This window comes from Cyrtonyx montezumae, unplaced genomic scaffold (genome assembly GCF_038088225.1).
Source record: "Cyrtonyx montezumae isolate F1298 unplaced genomic scaffold, pur_monq_1.0 scaffold_8, whole genome shotgun sequence".
Taxonomy (NCBI): domain Eukaryota; kingdom Metazoa; phylum Chordata; class Aves; order Galliformes; family Odontophoridae; genus Cyrtonyx; species Cyrtonyx montezumae.
In genome coordinates this window covers 61,390,553-61,402,946 of record NW_027072089.1, presented here as the reverse complement: position 1 = coordinate 61,402,946, position 12,394 = coordinate 61,390,553, and the positions used below count along the sequence as shown (strand labels likewise).

Below are 12,394 nucleotides of genomic sequence, written 5' to 3'. Positions count from 1 at the left end.
ACTCCACTCCTATGCCTCTGCGCCTGCTCCTTCCCCTCAGCAAACACCCCTACAGAAAACATTAACCCACCTCTCATTAATTCACACTTGTCATGAGGTAAGACTGTACACACCTTTGGCTTTTCTGGGCCTTGATAACAAGAAATACTGCAGCTAATGAAACGCATCCAACTCCAAAACAGATCTGCAGGCAGAGTTTCTGGCTGACGCTAATACTTCCACACAGCTCGGGCTAGGCTGCTTGGTAGACTCCAAGTTGTAGTTCCATGCCAATAACTGAAAAATGCCATTCTCTTGCTTTTCCACTAAAATGCAAACTTGCCAGTAGACGTCTGATTTTGGGTGGTCCTGTGCAGAGCCAGGAGTTGGACTCAATAATCCTTACAGTTTATTCCCTCAGGATGCTCTACTATTCTATGGCCATACACTTTCTTCTGACTGAACCCAGCTCTCACTTGTATGGCTGTAAAATATATGAAATTCTTTCATACAGAACAATATGCCACAATGTTCCTATAAAACTTACAACAGACACTCCAAATAATAAGGTTGGTAACGATTCTCCTGACCCGTTAAAGCTCTGTTTTCTTTCAAGTGCTCAATTTATAATGAGTAAATAGTCCCATAAGTGGGTGCCAGCATTTGAGTACACACAGAACAGCTGTGAACCAATCTGCATTCAGTCCACCCTGCAGAATTCAGCATTGGTGGTTTCTGCATACAACACTTCCAGTGTAAGGTTACTTGTGTAGTGTCGGTGAACAGCTATCTTCCCATCAATATAGAAAGTAGGTCACAGCTTACAGAAGTACAGACAACTGCCTCCACTACAACATTGATTATTAAGAAAAAACACCCAAGGACTTCAAAATTTAATTGTTACCTCTGACCATTGAAGCAGATGAAAACATTTACCATGTGACAAGCTTCAAGCATAGGCAAGAAGGCAATGTCACCACCGCAACCATATCAGCTTTTCCGTTATCATTTTCTGCATTAAGCATCATTGTCAACACACCAAGAAAAATGACTGGTAATTTAAGGAGCAGTTATGCAGCTTCCTGGATATGCCATTACATTACAGCATTTGCTTAATTGTAGTCGTATGACTGTCCTAATTTGCACCAGAAGTATTCTGGAGGCTGAGGGCGAACTAATTCTTGTGAAGTACAACATGTCATTGTGATAGTATCAAAAATTTCTGTTCTGAAGACACAAACCTCAGTCTCCAGACGCACAAAAAAAAAAAAAAAAGGTGATAATAGGCACAAAATAAGTACTTTTTATATCACTGAGAGAGCTGAAGTGCTGAGAGGTTTTCCAGGAAATTGCTGCCAGTGATTATTAGAGTGCTTTATGATACAAAATTCACCTCATTTGAAGAAACAAGCAGTTTTGATTATCTGTTTTGTTCAATGTTCTTTGAACTACTGAGAATATCACACTTTTCTTATGAATTATAAAATAAAGATGAAATCACAGAATCATCTGAATTGGAAGGGACTCTTAAATGACATCTAGTCCAACTTCCCTGCAACAAACAGGGACACCTCAGCAGATCAGGGTGCTCAGAGCCCTCTGCAGCCTGACTTCGAATGTCTACAGGGATAGGGCACCCACCATCACCCTAGGCAACATGTTTCAGTGCCTCACCACACAGACTGTAAAAATCTTCTCTTCCCCACATCCAATCCAAATCTCCACCATTTTAGTTTGAAGCCATTTGCCCTTGTCTGACCAAAACAGACCCTGCTAAAGAGTCTGTGCCCTCCTTTCTTACAGCCCCCCTTTAGATACTGAAACGCTGCTCTCAGCTCACCCCAGAACCTGATCTTCTCCAGGCTGAACAGCCCCAGCTCTCAGCCTGACTTTGTAGGGGAGGTGTTCCATCCCTTGGATCACTTTTGTGGCCCTCCTCTGGATGCACTCCAACAGGTCCACATCTCTCCTGTACTGAGGACTCTTTATCTGGATACAGTATTCCAGGTGAGGTCTCACCAGCACAGAGCAGAGGAGCCAGGATTGCCTGCCTCACATTGCTGGCTGTGCTTCTTTTGATGCAGCTCAGGATATGTTGGCTTTCTGGGCTGTGAGGGCTCACTGATATCCAGCTTGCCATCCACTAGTAACCCCAAGGCCTCATTAGTATCAAACGTATCCGTCACCCATACACCAAGATACTTCTGTCACAAGACAGTGCAACAGCACACCAACATCAGAAGATTCCGTTTGTACTTCACCTGTATGGAAGGATTTACTGTTGATAAGGCAGACCTTCCCACTCCACAATACCCTTTAGGTAAGGGTTTTCCTTAGGAGCAGAGCCATCCAGGCAGTAAGGGCAACGTGTTTACCGGTACAGCCCGGTTTCAGATACATACGTATTTTTAAAGTGACACTGCACCTCTATCCCAAGGCAGCGTAAGTGCATCTACTCCAGAGTCACTTCTTATCAGTAACTTTTCCACGCAGCGCGAACACCTCCCCAGCACGCCTTCCTACCGAAAGGGCTGTTCGGGGCAGCAGCACTTCGCACGACCAAAGCACTGAGTTATTCCCATTCCTATTACACACGTACGGGAGCAGGAACAGCTCGCAGCTCCGAGGCAGAAGGTGGGACAGGGACCCAGGCGGAAACCCGGCGCGGCGCAGCGCCGAGAGGACGAAGGGCAGCGGGCGGAGCCCCGCCGCGCCCCGTACCGCCCGCGGACAGCCGGCACTGCGCTCGACCCCGCCGGCCGCAACAACCGCCGCTCTCCGGCGCCCGCCCAGCGGAGCCCGGAGCGCCGGGCACGGCAGCCCCTCGCCGCCCGGAGGCGACAACTTTCCCCCCCTCCCGCGCCCGGCTCGGTACCTGCCTCGCGGCTGCCCCGCCGCCCCCGGGGGCGCGGAAGGCCGTTGCGGCCGCCGCCACGACGAGCACCGAAGCGAGCAGGTGCGGAACGCGGCACCGCTGGGACCGCTGCCGCCGGCTCCTGAGCCTCGGGCTGGGCGGGGCGGGGCGGGGCGCGGCGGGGAGGGCGGTGGGGAACGAGGGCGCCCGCCAGCCCGCTGCCGCCCCCTAACGGGGAGCAGCGACAGCTCCGGCCGGGCCCCGGGTCCCGGGTCCCGGGCCCCGGGCGCAGCACCAAGATGTGGGCTCGGGCCCCGCCAGCAGCCAGCTGTGTCAGAGCAGCTCTACACCGCGCTAATTAGCCGTGCCTTTCAGCAGAGCTAATTAACTGGAGCAGCGTACCTCCGTGGTCAGGCAGGCCGGCGGTGTGTTTTCTCCAGTGGCGAAGCTGCTTGAAGAAGTTTCCAGATGCTTGTGCCTGCCCCTTGTGCTAATGCAACTCGAAAAGTGGGATCAGCTCCAGCTTATATGCACCAAAACTCCCTTCAAAGATGTGTGCAACTCAGATATTGCTTCTAAAAATGCATGACATTGCCACAACCTGTCTTGGCTCCTGTCCTCTGCTATCTCTGTTAGCAAATGGATGGGAGTGGGGAGGAGGTGAACAGGAGACAAAGCACTGGAGAAAGTAGAGGATGAAGAATCTTAGAATATCCCAAATTGGAAGGGACCCACAAGGATCATCAGCTCCAACTCACGTCTCCACACAGGACCACCCAAAATCTAAAATTATGTCTTAGAGCATTGTGCAGACGCTTCTTTAACTTCAGCAAGTATGGCGCTTTGACCCTGGTGAGTCCATTCCACTGCCCAGCATGACAGAGAAAAGCGTGTCTGATCACCTCTTGATGTGCCTGTAGTCTTTCAAATTCCAAAACTACACTTCCCAGGAATCAAGCACATGTACAATGGAGATGTGGCTTTCCAAAATGCAGCACTCATTTCTCCACTAGGGACAAGGCCTGCTGCTGCGATCATGGCTGGCTCCCAGGGCATTTCAGGTTCCTCTGGGCAGTTCTGTCCTAGGCTTACAGACATTCTCATAGGTACCTACCCCGAAGAGCCATCTTTCCACAAGACTTCACCAAGGAAGCTGTCTAATAATCTAATCTCTCTCCATCTATAAAATGTGTACAAGCATAACTTTCCACACATTTAAACCCTGATTTTAAAACTAAAAGTCATATATAATCATAAATTCACAGAATGTCTTGGATTGGAAGGCTTCCAATCCCCTGCTGTAAATAGGGTTGCCATTCACTGGATGAGGCTTCTCAAAGCCCCATTTAGCCTGGCCTTGAATGCCTCCAGGGATGTCGCATCCACAGCTTCTCTGCTGAGTGCCTCGCCCCCTACTGAGTAAAAAATTTCCTCCTAACTTCTAGCTTCAATACCTCCTCATTTAGTTTAACACTATTTTCCCTTGAAGTTAACAGGCTTCATTCTAGTTCTGAGTCTCAAAAGTCATCTCTGGGATGTGAGAATATTCAGCTTGAGAATGTCAAGGTTTGCAAAGAAGTCCTGGAGCTGCCCACATGGATCAGCCTATCAGTGTCAGCCCAGAACCTCTTCTTCATCATTGAGGAATGGATCCTTCTGATGTGTTGCATGCCATGGAAGGAAGTTCAACCTGCAGGTATAAAGCTTTGTTCTTGGAAAGCACATTCCTAAATTTCTTGGTTGTCTGGAAAGGCAGAAATCCCTGTACAGATCAGGAGCAGGGAAGAGAGGAAGGAATGAGTTAACTGTAAGTTCTGCTGCACACAGGCTGCTGCAGGAACACTGCTGAATTTGTCCTGACAGCAGCAGATCTCTAGCACCATGTGTGATGTCACCTAGTCACCTAGTAACAAAAACACATTTGTATTTGAATGTCCCTACAGGTCATCTACTTGTTTAAGTGCTATATTAGATTTGATATGAAGTCGCTACATGTAGTTAATATAGAGAATTTCTCCAAATAGGTTGACCACGTGGCTGTACCTGCATTTGCAGTGATAGGAGCAACTGCTGAGGTGGAAGAGGAGGCCACTTATTTGAGCTGCATAGCTGGCCTGTGCTGCCCATTGGGGTTGATGAAACTACAGCCTGGCTTGACAGCTTAAGTTGGCTTTCTTTCATCAGAGTTATCAGTTGAAAAAAGAATAGCAGGAAAGGGTCCTGCTGTCTATCTTCTAAATGATGTGGTTTAGATGGGGGTAAATCCCAGAGCAGGATTTTAGAGAGGTATAAAATGACACTTTGTCTCCCATTTTGGACAACCTAGAAATGAATGAGTGATTTGAAAAAGAAGGCTAGTTGGGAAAAGTTAGAGATTTGGACAGTCCAGAGATGAGCACAAGGCAAAAAGACAAACATCTTCAGTTGCAAACAGCACATGAAAAGGGCACTGATACAGTGTTCTCTATGACCACTGGGGTTGGGATAAATTGTAAGCAGCTTAATTCACAAGGAAACAGACTACAATGACATGTCTAGCAAAGTGTTGCTAGGCATAAACCAATCTAGCTAGGCAAATGGTGGAACCTCTTTCACGATGTTTTTTAAGTGTGGCTTAAGTAAATATCCTGTAACTAAGGGATGAGCTTTCATTAGAATCGAGAAAAAAAAAAAAAAAAAAAAAAGGAGTGCCTGAGGCCTCTATCAACCCACGTGCACAGACTGTATGACCTGTGGAGGAAAAACACTTTTAGATTTGTGTTGTCAAGCCCAGCAAGCCTCTCCTGAGTAAATACATATTTGTACATACATACATACATGCTTACAGACTTGCAGAAGCTCATCAGCCAAATTTCAGAGAATTTCCTTTAAATCAGTGAAAGACTCCTTGCTGTAAGGATCATGGACATGCAAGAGCTCCAAGTTTAGCAATACATTTTCAAGTCTCAGTCTTCTTAAAACATAAACCAGCAATGAGGTTCCAAAAAAAAAAAAAGAAAAAAAAAAAAGAAAAAAAGAACTCAACAAACCGGTAAGTGACTTAATGTTAAGTTCACACGATTGGCAAATAGCAGTGTAAGAGAGCACAGACTAAGAGCACATGCATAGGCAGGGAATGCTGCCCAGCATTTAGGCAGCAATGTGTCTGGCCAAAGCAATTTGTGTGCTTGCTGGATCTTTGTGGGTGCCATTCTCCTCCCTCATTTCAGCTGAGATTGTCAGGCATTGGCTTACAGGCATACATGAAATAAGCTGTGCTGTATGTTGACTCATGAAATATGCATCATGATATATTGGCTAAACAAAGGCAAGAGAATATGAAAATGCAGATGCTGAGGATGTACCAACAATGTTTCACATAGTCCTAAGCAGTGAAAATGTTCCAGACTGTAGAATGATGGGAAACAGTGAAAGCACAATCAACTCGGCCAGTTCACGTAGGCAAAACATTGTAGATTAGAATATGTTGCTGGGAAAATGCTGTGTGTGTGCACATACAGAAAATGAAGCGATAGCTTTTATCTCTACTTTGATTATCTGATCAATAGCTTGATGAATATGTATTTACATTATGTTTACAGCCTTTCTGTCACTGAGAAGCAGAATTCCCAAGTGATCTTTTTGGCTTGCTCTTTCTTTACTCTGCCTTATGGCCACTCTGTGATTTCATGTTGTCTGTAATCTATATATAGACAGATAGAGAATGGGAGGTATTATTATAACTCATATATTCTTCTTGCATTTCCCTGTAACAGTATTTCCCTACTTCAGGTTATATATTTTTAATTTAAAAAATAAAATAAAATAAAATTCATAGGAAAGAAGTGTCGGATAATTTTTGCTTTGTCTAAAATTTGCAAATGCTTTACATTTAACAATTAATCATGAAAAGCATATTTAAATGGCTATTATTTAAATAGTATATATATATTATATTCAACTGCACAGGAGAAACTATGTAGCCTTACGCTAATTTTCTGTAAAAAGGTATTTATTTTCTTGCAAAATTACCACTCCCTAAAGTATGGCATGAGTGTATTTTACATTCTGCATCATTTGAATTTGAGAAGGAACACAGCAGAAAGCTGCTTTAATTGAAGTGTGAAATATATGGGATTGAGCCTTTAGGGAACATTGGGGACTTTTCTCATCATTCTGGTTGATAGATTTGCATGGTGTGGGTGGGGAATGCTGTTGATCTGGCTGTCCATTTTAATTTTGGGCCAGTTGTGGCAGCTTGAGTGTGAAGTACAAGAGCAGCTTTAAAGGGAGGGACTAGTATGTGAACCTTAGAATAGGCACTGTGCTGAAGAGCAAAATATGAAAAATTGCACCATTTGCACTCTTTTGAAAAGCATGATATTTATGCGAACTCAGAATATCATAAACTGCAATACTTTGTGCTTTATCTCCTGTATTGAATAATTCCTATCTTTTTTTGTTTGTTTGTTTTGTTGTTTTTTTTTTTTTTTTTTGCTTTCCTGTTTCACATGAATATAAAGAAGCTGGAGAAAAGTCCTTAAACGTAACATATCCCTTTCCTAGTTCCTTGAGAAATGCAGCTTTGAATTTAGCAGAAGACCAGCAAGCCTCAATGAGGGGACTTGATGCGTTCCCTAAAGGAAAAAAATAAAAAATGAAGTGTATTTCACCATTCCTATTTACGTGGGAATGTATGCCAAACCTAAACTGGCTGCCATTAGATCATCAATGCCTTGCTGCCGCTCAATTTCCTGTTGAATCATTCTATTTAAGAGGAGGTAAATCAGTCTCCTGATTTGTTACTACATGCACATCTAATGTTAGAAGACTTTAGAAAAATGAAAGTAAAGCAGCTCCATACCTGCTAGTTTTCTGAGGATCATTAGTGCCCAGAGTTTTTAACTAGGCAACTGCTAAGGTCTGATTTTGGCGTTGTCCTGTGTGAGGCCAGGAGCTGGATCTGATGATCCCTATGCTATCTTCCAACTTGGGTTATTCTGTCATTCTATGAATCACTCTTGCTACATTGCTGGTAATACCATTGTCATCTCTATGAAAACCAAAGCCCCCTTTGAGCAGATGGCATATAGACCAAGTGTTTCTGTGTTATTTGGCATCTTTGCTCAAATGGAACAAGTAGCCTTCCCTTTTGCCATGTTACCATACTGCAGTGTTCATTAATGCTGTCAAAAATTGAAAAAAAAATTCAGCTCCCACATCCCACCCACTCCCCATCCCCTGACAAGGAAACCGTATGTTTCGGGGAAATGAGTAATAGAGCAGCTCCTTTCTGAAGGTCACAGTGAATGAAAATGGATAAATAAATAAATAAAAGTAACTATGTTTCTTTTAAGAGATTGTTAATGAAATGTGCAAATGCCTCAGCATTTTCATATTCAGCATAATTCAATCCAGAGTTATTGTGTACCTAAGGGGAGAAGCCAGAAAGAACTAGGTCTAGAGTCTGGGGATCAGAAGGCAGCAGCTTGTCTACGCTAATTGATTTCCAGACTGGTATGATAAAAATCTGTATAGAGAAAATACTAATGAGGCCCTACTTTGAGGGGGGAGAAGAAGTTCTCACAGTTTAGCTATAAGCTCTCAGTAATTATGAGGTGTTGCATTGTGGGTGCTGAAGGCATAAAGCAGCTTGAGTGGTTTTCTTGCTATGAGCCATCCAAACATACCTTGCATTTTTCTGACATAACTGTCTGTCTCTATAAGCAGTCTCTGTCAGGGACTTAAAAGCTGGATGCTGCAGCATTGAATTTACAGGTGCCCAACTCTGGAGTAAAATCAGGACTGCTACATATAGCTTTTGGGCTGTGAGTAGTGAGGCATTGGAATGGGCTGCCCGGGAAACTGGTGGAATCACAATCCCTGGAGGCGTTTAAGGGAAAAGGTTAGATGTAGTACACAGGGACATGGTTTAGTGGGCAATATGGGTGGTAGGTGGATGGTTGGACTACATGATCTTAGAGATCTTTTCCAACCTTAATGATTTTATTCTATTCAATAGACCATGCAGGAGATGCTTTTCAGCTCATTTGGCACTGAAAATCTGCCAGCACACTGAATTTAGAATGCTTGGTCAACAAATTCAGCAGGGAGGTGCTGACGGTAGCTGTGGGAAACACTACATGTGCAGACACCTGCCAAGACTCACATCGCAGCCCCAGGTGCTCCACTGAGGTGCCTCCATCCATTTGGGGTGAATTTCCTGGAAGCGTGCCCCTGAGCAGAAATAGGATTGGTGTGCCTTATATCTGGGTTCTGCTTATCTTCAGCTATTGCCTAAGCCCTGGCTTCAGAGCCCCATTAGAGCAAACATGAGTGTCTTCAGGCATGTAACTCAAGGCACATAGAGAATGCATGTTACCAAAATTAGGTGCCCTTCATGTCTCTGATTTGCTTCCTTGTAAACACTAAGGGTAATAATGTGGGAGTTTAAAATTTAGTCCAAGTCCCACTCTGAGTTTATTAAAAACCCATGTTGTATCTTACTTTACATATTTTTCCTGCTTTTTCTGACTTACCGTGCTCTGAAACTCCATGAGGGCTATAATCTTTCTTTGGATTACACACATAGAAAAGAAGAATTCAGAGACAACATGAACCTTGCAGAGTCATGCACACACAGATCGGGAAATATTGGTGTTAAAATCACTCTGATTTATAATTCTGCTTTCCTAGTATAGTTACCAGTTGAAGAGTCAGTTAATATTTCCCAGTTCTCCCATATCTTTTTCTCAGAGGATGAAAGTTATACAAAACATTTATATCCTGGTTTCTTTCCACTGGACAAAAGTACATGTGTCTGAGTACAAGTGCAGATCATTTAATGAAAATCCTTTTAAAAAAATGGCAAACAGATACTGTTGTTTTCTTGTGTTTTTTTGTTTGTTTGTTTGTTTTTCCATTGAAATTCAAGACCACATAAAAAGTTGGTGGATATTTGTTGTCATACCTGTCCTTACTGTAGACCTAATTGCTCAACCACAGCTCACTGCACTTGGCATTTTACAAAAATTCTACCTATCCTCTCTCCACACATTTGCTGTGTATTTTGATAAAGCAGTAGAGCATTATTCACCATTATCCATCATTTCCAGTCCTTATTTAAGCTTTTTTTTTTTTTTGGCATGATTAATTAGGGAAAATTTGTGCTGTGTTAATAAAAGACATTTTTATTATAGTCTCTGAAAGGAAAGAAAAAAAAAAAGAGTAAGGAAGGGGAAAAGATTGTTCAGCTCCAGGTTTTAATCTGATGAAAAAAAGAGCATGAGGGTCTGAATTTTTGGGATAGCTTGCCTCATGGCATGTGTCACAGAACTATCTTTAAGGTAGCTCTTTAACTTTTCTCAAATTTGGCCAGTTTTGGCTGCTTCTCTCTAGTCTGCTACAAATGTTTCTATTGCTTTATTTCTGCAATGGGTGCCGAGGGGAAATAAGCACTTGGCTGCCCTTTTGGACTCATAGATCCATTCTTTGGATCCTTAGGCTGACTAATTTCTTTCCAGATCAAAGAAGATCAAGATTTATTGTCATGTCTTGATAATACAAACCCTAGCCCCTATTTCTTGTCTGTCCAAGTCAAGCAAGGCATCCCCTACTATGTTTTTGCTTTTTTTTTTTTCTCATTGCTTCAGACAAATCAGTATTTCCTACTTTCCCAGCCTAGGATGAAAGGCCACATGAAGAGGGTGGCATCAAATGGATCTGAGGTCCTCAGGGTGGTGGAGATTTTGTACTGGTTTGCTGAAGGATCACATACAGATGCTTTGCCATTTTCAATGTGAGGGAGCCAAGTAACCAAGCAAGGATTTTGGAGCACCACTGACAATCAAGGCCTGCTAGGAACTATAGTTTTCAGTGCTCAGACACCTATGTTTTCCTGTGTGGAGCTAGCTTGCCAATCTGAGTAATATGTGTACCTTTGGCTACCTCAGGGCTTTGTTTGTATAAATAAACCTGTGTATAGAAGCATCACATGCTCTCCCATTCCTGCTTTCCACTCCATATGGGACTTTTATAATGCTAGAATTACAAATACGACATCACCATCAACACTTCAGCTGGTAACATTACTCTCTCTGTAAAGCTTGGTAGCTAACAAAAACTGTTTTCAAGCAGAGATGATCTCATTGGGTGGTGCTTGTGCATAAAGATGTCTTGGCATGATAAGATCCTGTGTAAATGTATGTGTTACTGAAACATATCTTAAATCTTTTTAAAAGGAGAAGAAGAAAATGGGGGAAAAAAAGGGGGGAGGAGAAAAAAAAAGAAAAAAGGGGAAAAGGGAAATAATGAGAGGAGAGAAAAAAGGAAGATAAAAGAAAAAAGAAAAAGGAAAGAAAAAGGAAAAGAAAAAGAAAAAGAATGGAGAAAGAAAGAAAAAGAGAGAAAGAGAAAGAGAAAGAGAAAGAGAAAGAGAAAGAGAAAGAGAAAGAGAAAGAGAAAGAGAAAGAGAAAGAGAAAGAGAAAGAGAAAGAGAAAGAGAAAGAGAAAGAGAAAAGAAAGAGAAAGAAGAGAAAAGAGAGAGAAAAAAGAAAGAAAAAAAAGAGAAGAAAAGAGAAAAAAGAAAGAGAAAGAAAGAGAAAGAAAGAGAAAGAAAGGAAAGAAGAAGAAGGAAGGAAGAAGGAAAGGAAGGAAGAAGGAAGGAAAGGAAGGAAGGAGGAAGGAAGAAGGAAGGAAGGAAGGAAGGAAGGAAGGAAGAAGGAAGGAAGGAAGGAAGGAAGGATGGAAGGAAGGAAGGAAGGAAGAAGGAAGGAAGGAGAGGAAGAAGGAAGAAGGAAGGAAGGAAGGAAGGGAAGGAAGGAAGGAAGGAGGAAGGAAGGAAAGGAAGGAAGAGGAAGGAAGGAAGGAGAAGGAAGGAAGGAAGGAAGGAAGGAGGAAGGAAGGAAGGAGGAGGAAGGAAGGAAGGAAGGAAAGGAAGGAAGGAAGGAAGGAAGGAAGGAAGGAAGGAAGGAAGGAAGCGAAGGAAGGAAGAGGAAGGAAGGAGGAAGGAAGACTCGGAAGAAGAAGGAACTCGAACGAAGGAAGGAACTCGGAAGGAAGGAACTCGAAGGAAGGAACTCGGAAGACGGAACTCGAAGGAAGGAAGGAACTCGGAAGGAAGAAGGAACTCGAGAAGGAAGGAACTCGGAAGGAAGGAACTCGGAAGGAAGAGAAGGAAGGAAGGAAGGAAGGAAAGGAAGAAAGGAAGGAAAGGAGGAAAGGAAGAAAGGAAGGAAAAGGAAGGAAGGAAGAGAAAGGAAGGAAGGGAAAGGAAAGGAAAGGAAAGGAAAGGAAAGAGGAAAGGAAAGGAAAGGAAAGGAGATGAAAGAGGAAAGGAAAGAAAGGAAAGGAAAGGAAAGGAAAGGAGAAGGAAAGGAAAGGAAAGGAAAGAAAGGAAAGGAAAGAGAAAGAAAGGAAAGGAAAGGAAAGGAAAGGGAAAGGAAAGAAAAGAAAGGAAAGGAAAGGAAAGAAAAGGAAAGAAAGAGAAAGGAAAGGAAAGGAAAGGAAAGGAGAAGAAAGGAAAGAAAGAAAGAGAAAAAGGAAAGGAAAGGAAAGGAAGGAAAGGAAGAGAAAGTGAAAGGA

General features: G+C 43.0%; 1 protein-coding gene across 3 annotated transcripts in view; it reads right to left on the bottom strand.

The window, feature by feature from the left end:
• The window catches only part of PTPN3 (protein tyrosine phosphatase non-receptor type 3), a 156,418-nt gene that overhangs the window by 115,227 nt on the left and 28,797 nt on the right, over window positions 1-12,394 (bottom strand). Inside the window, exon 1 of one of the 3 annotated variants that reach the window (XM_065752642.1) lies at window positions 2,855-2,882. The exons of the other annotated variants lie outside the window; for them this stretch is intronic. The gene's annotated coding sequence lies outside the window, so the exon portion shown is untranslated. Of the gene's footprint in view, window positions 1-2,854; window positions 2,883-12,394 lie in introns of those variants that run through there. 3 annotated transcript variants of the gene reach the window in all.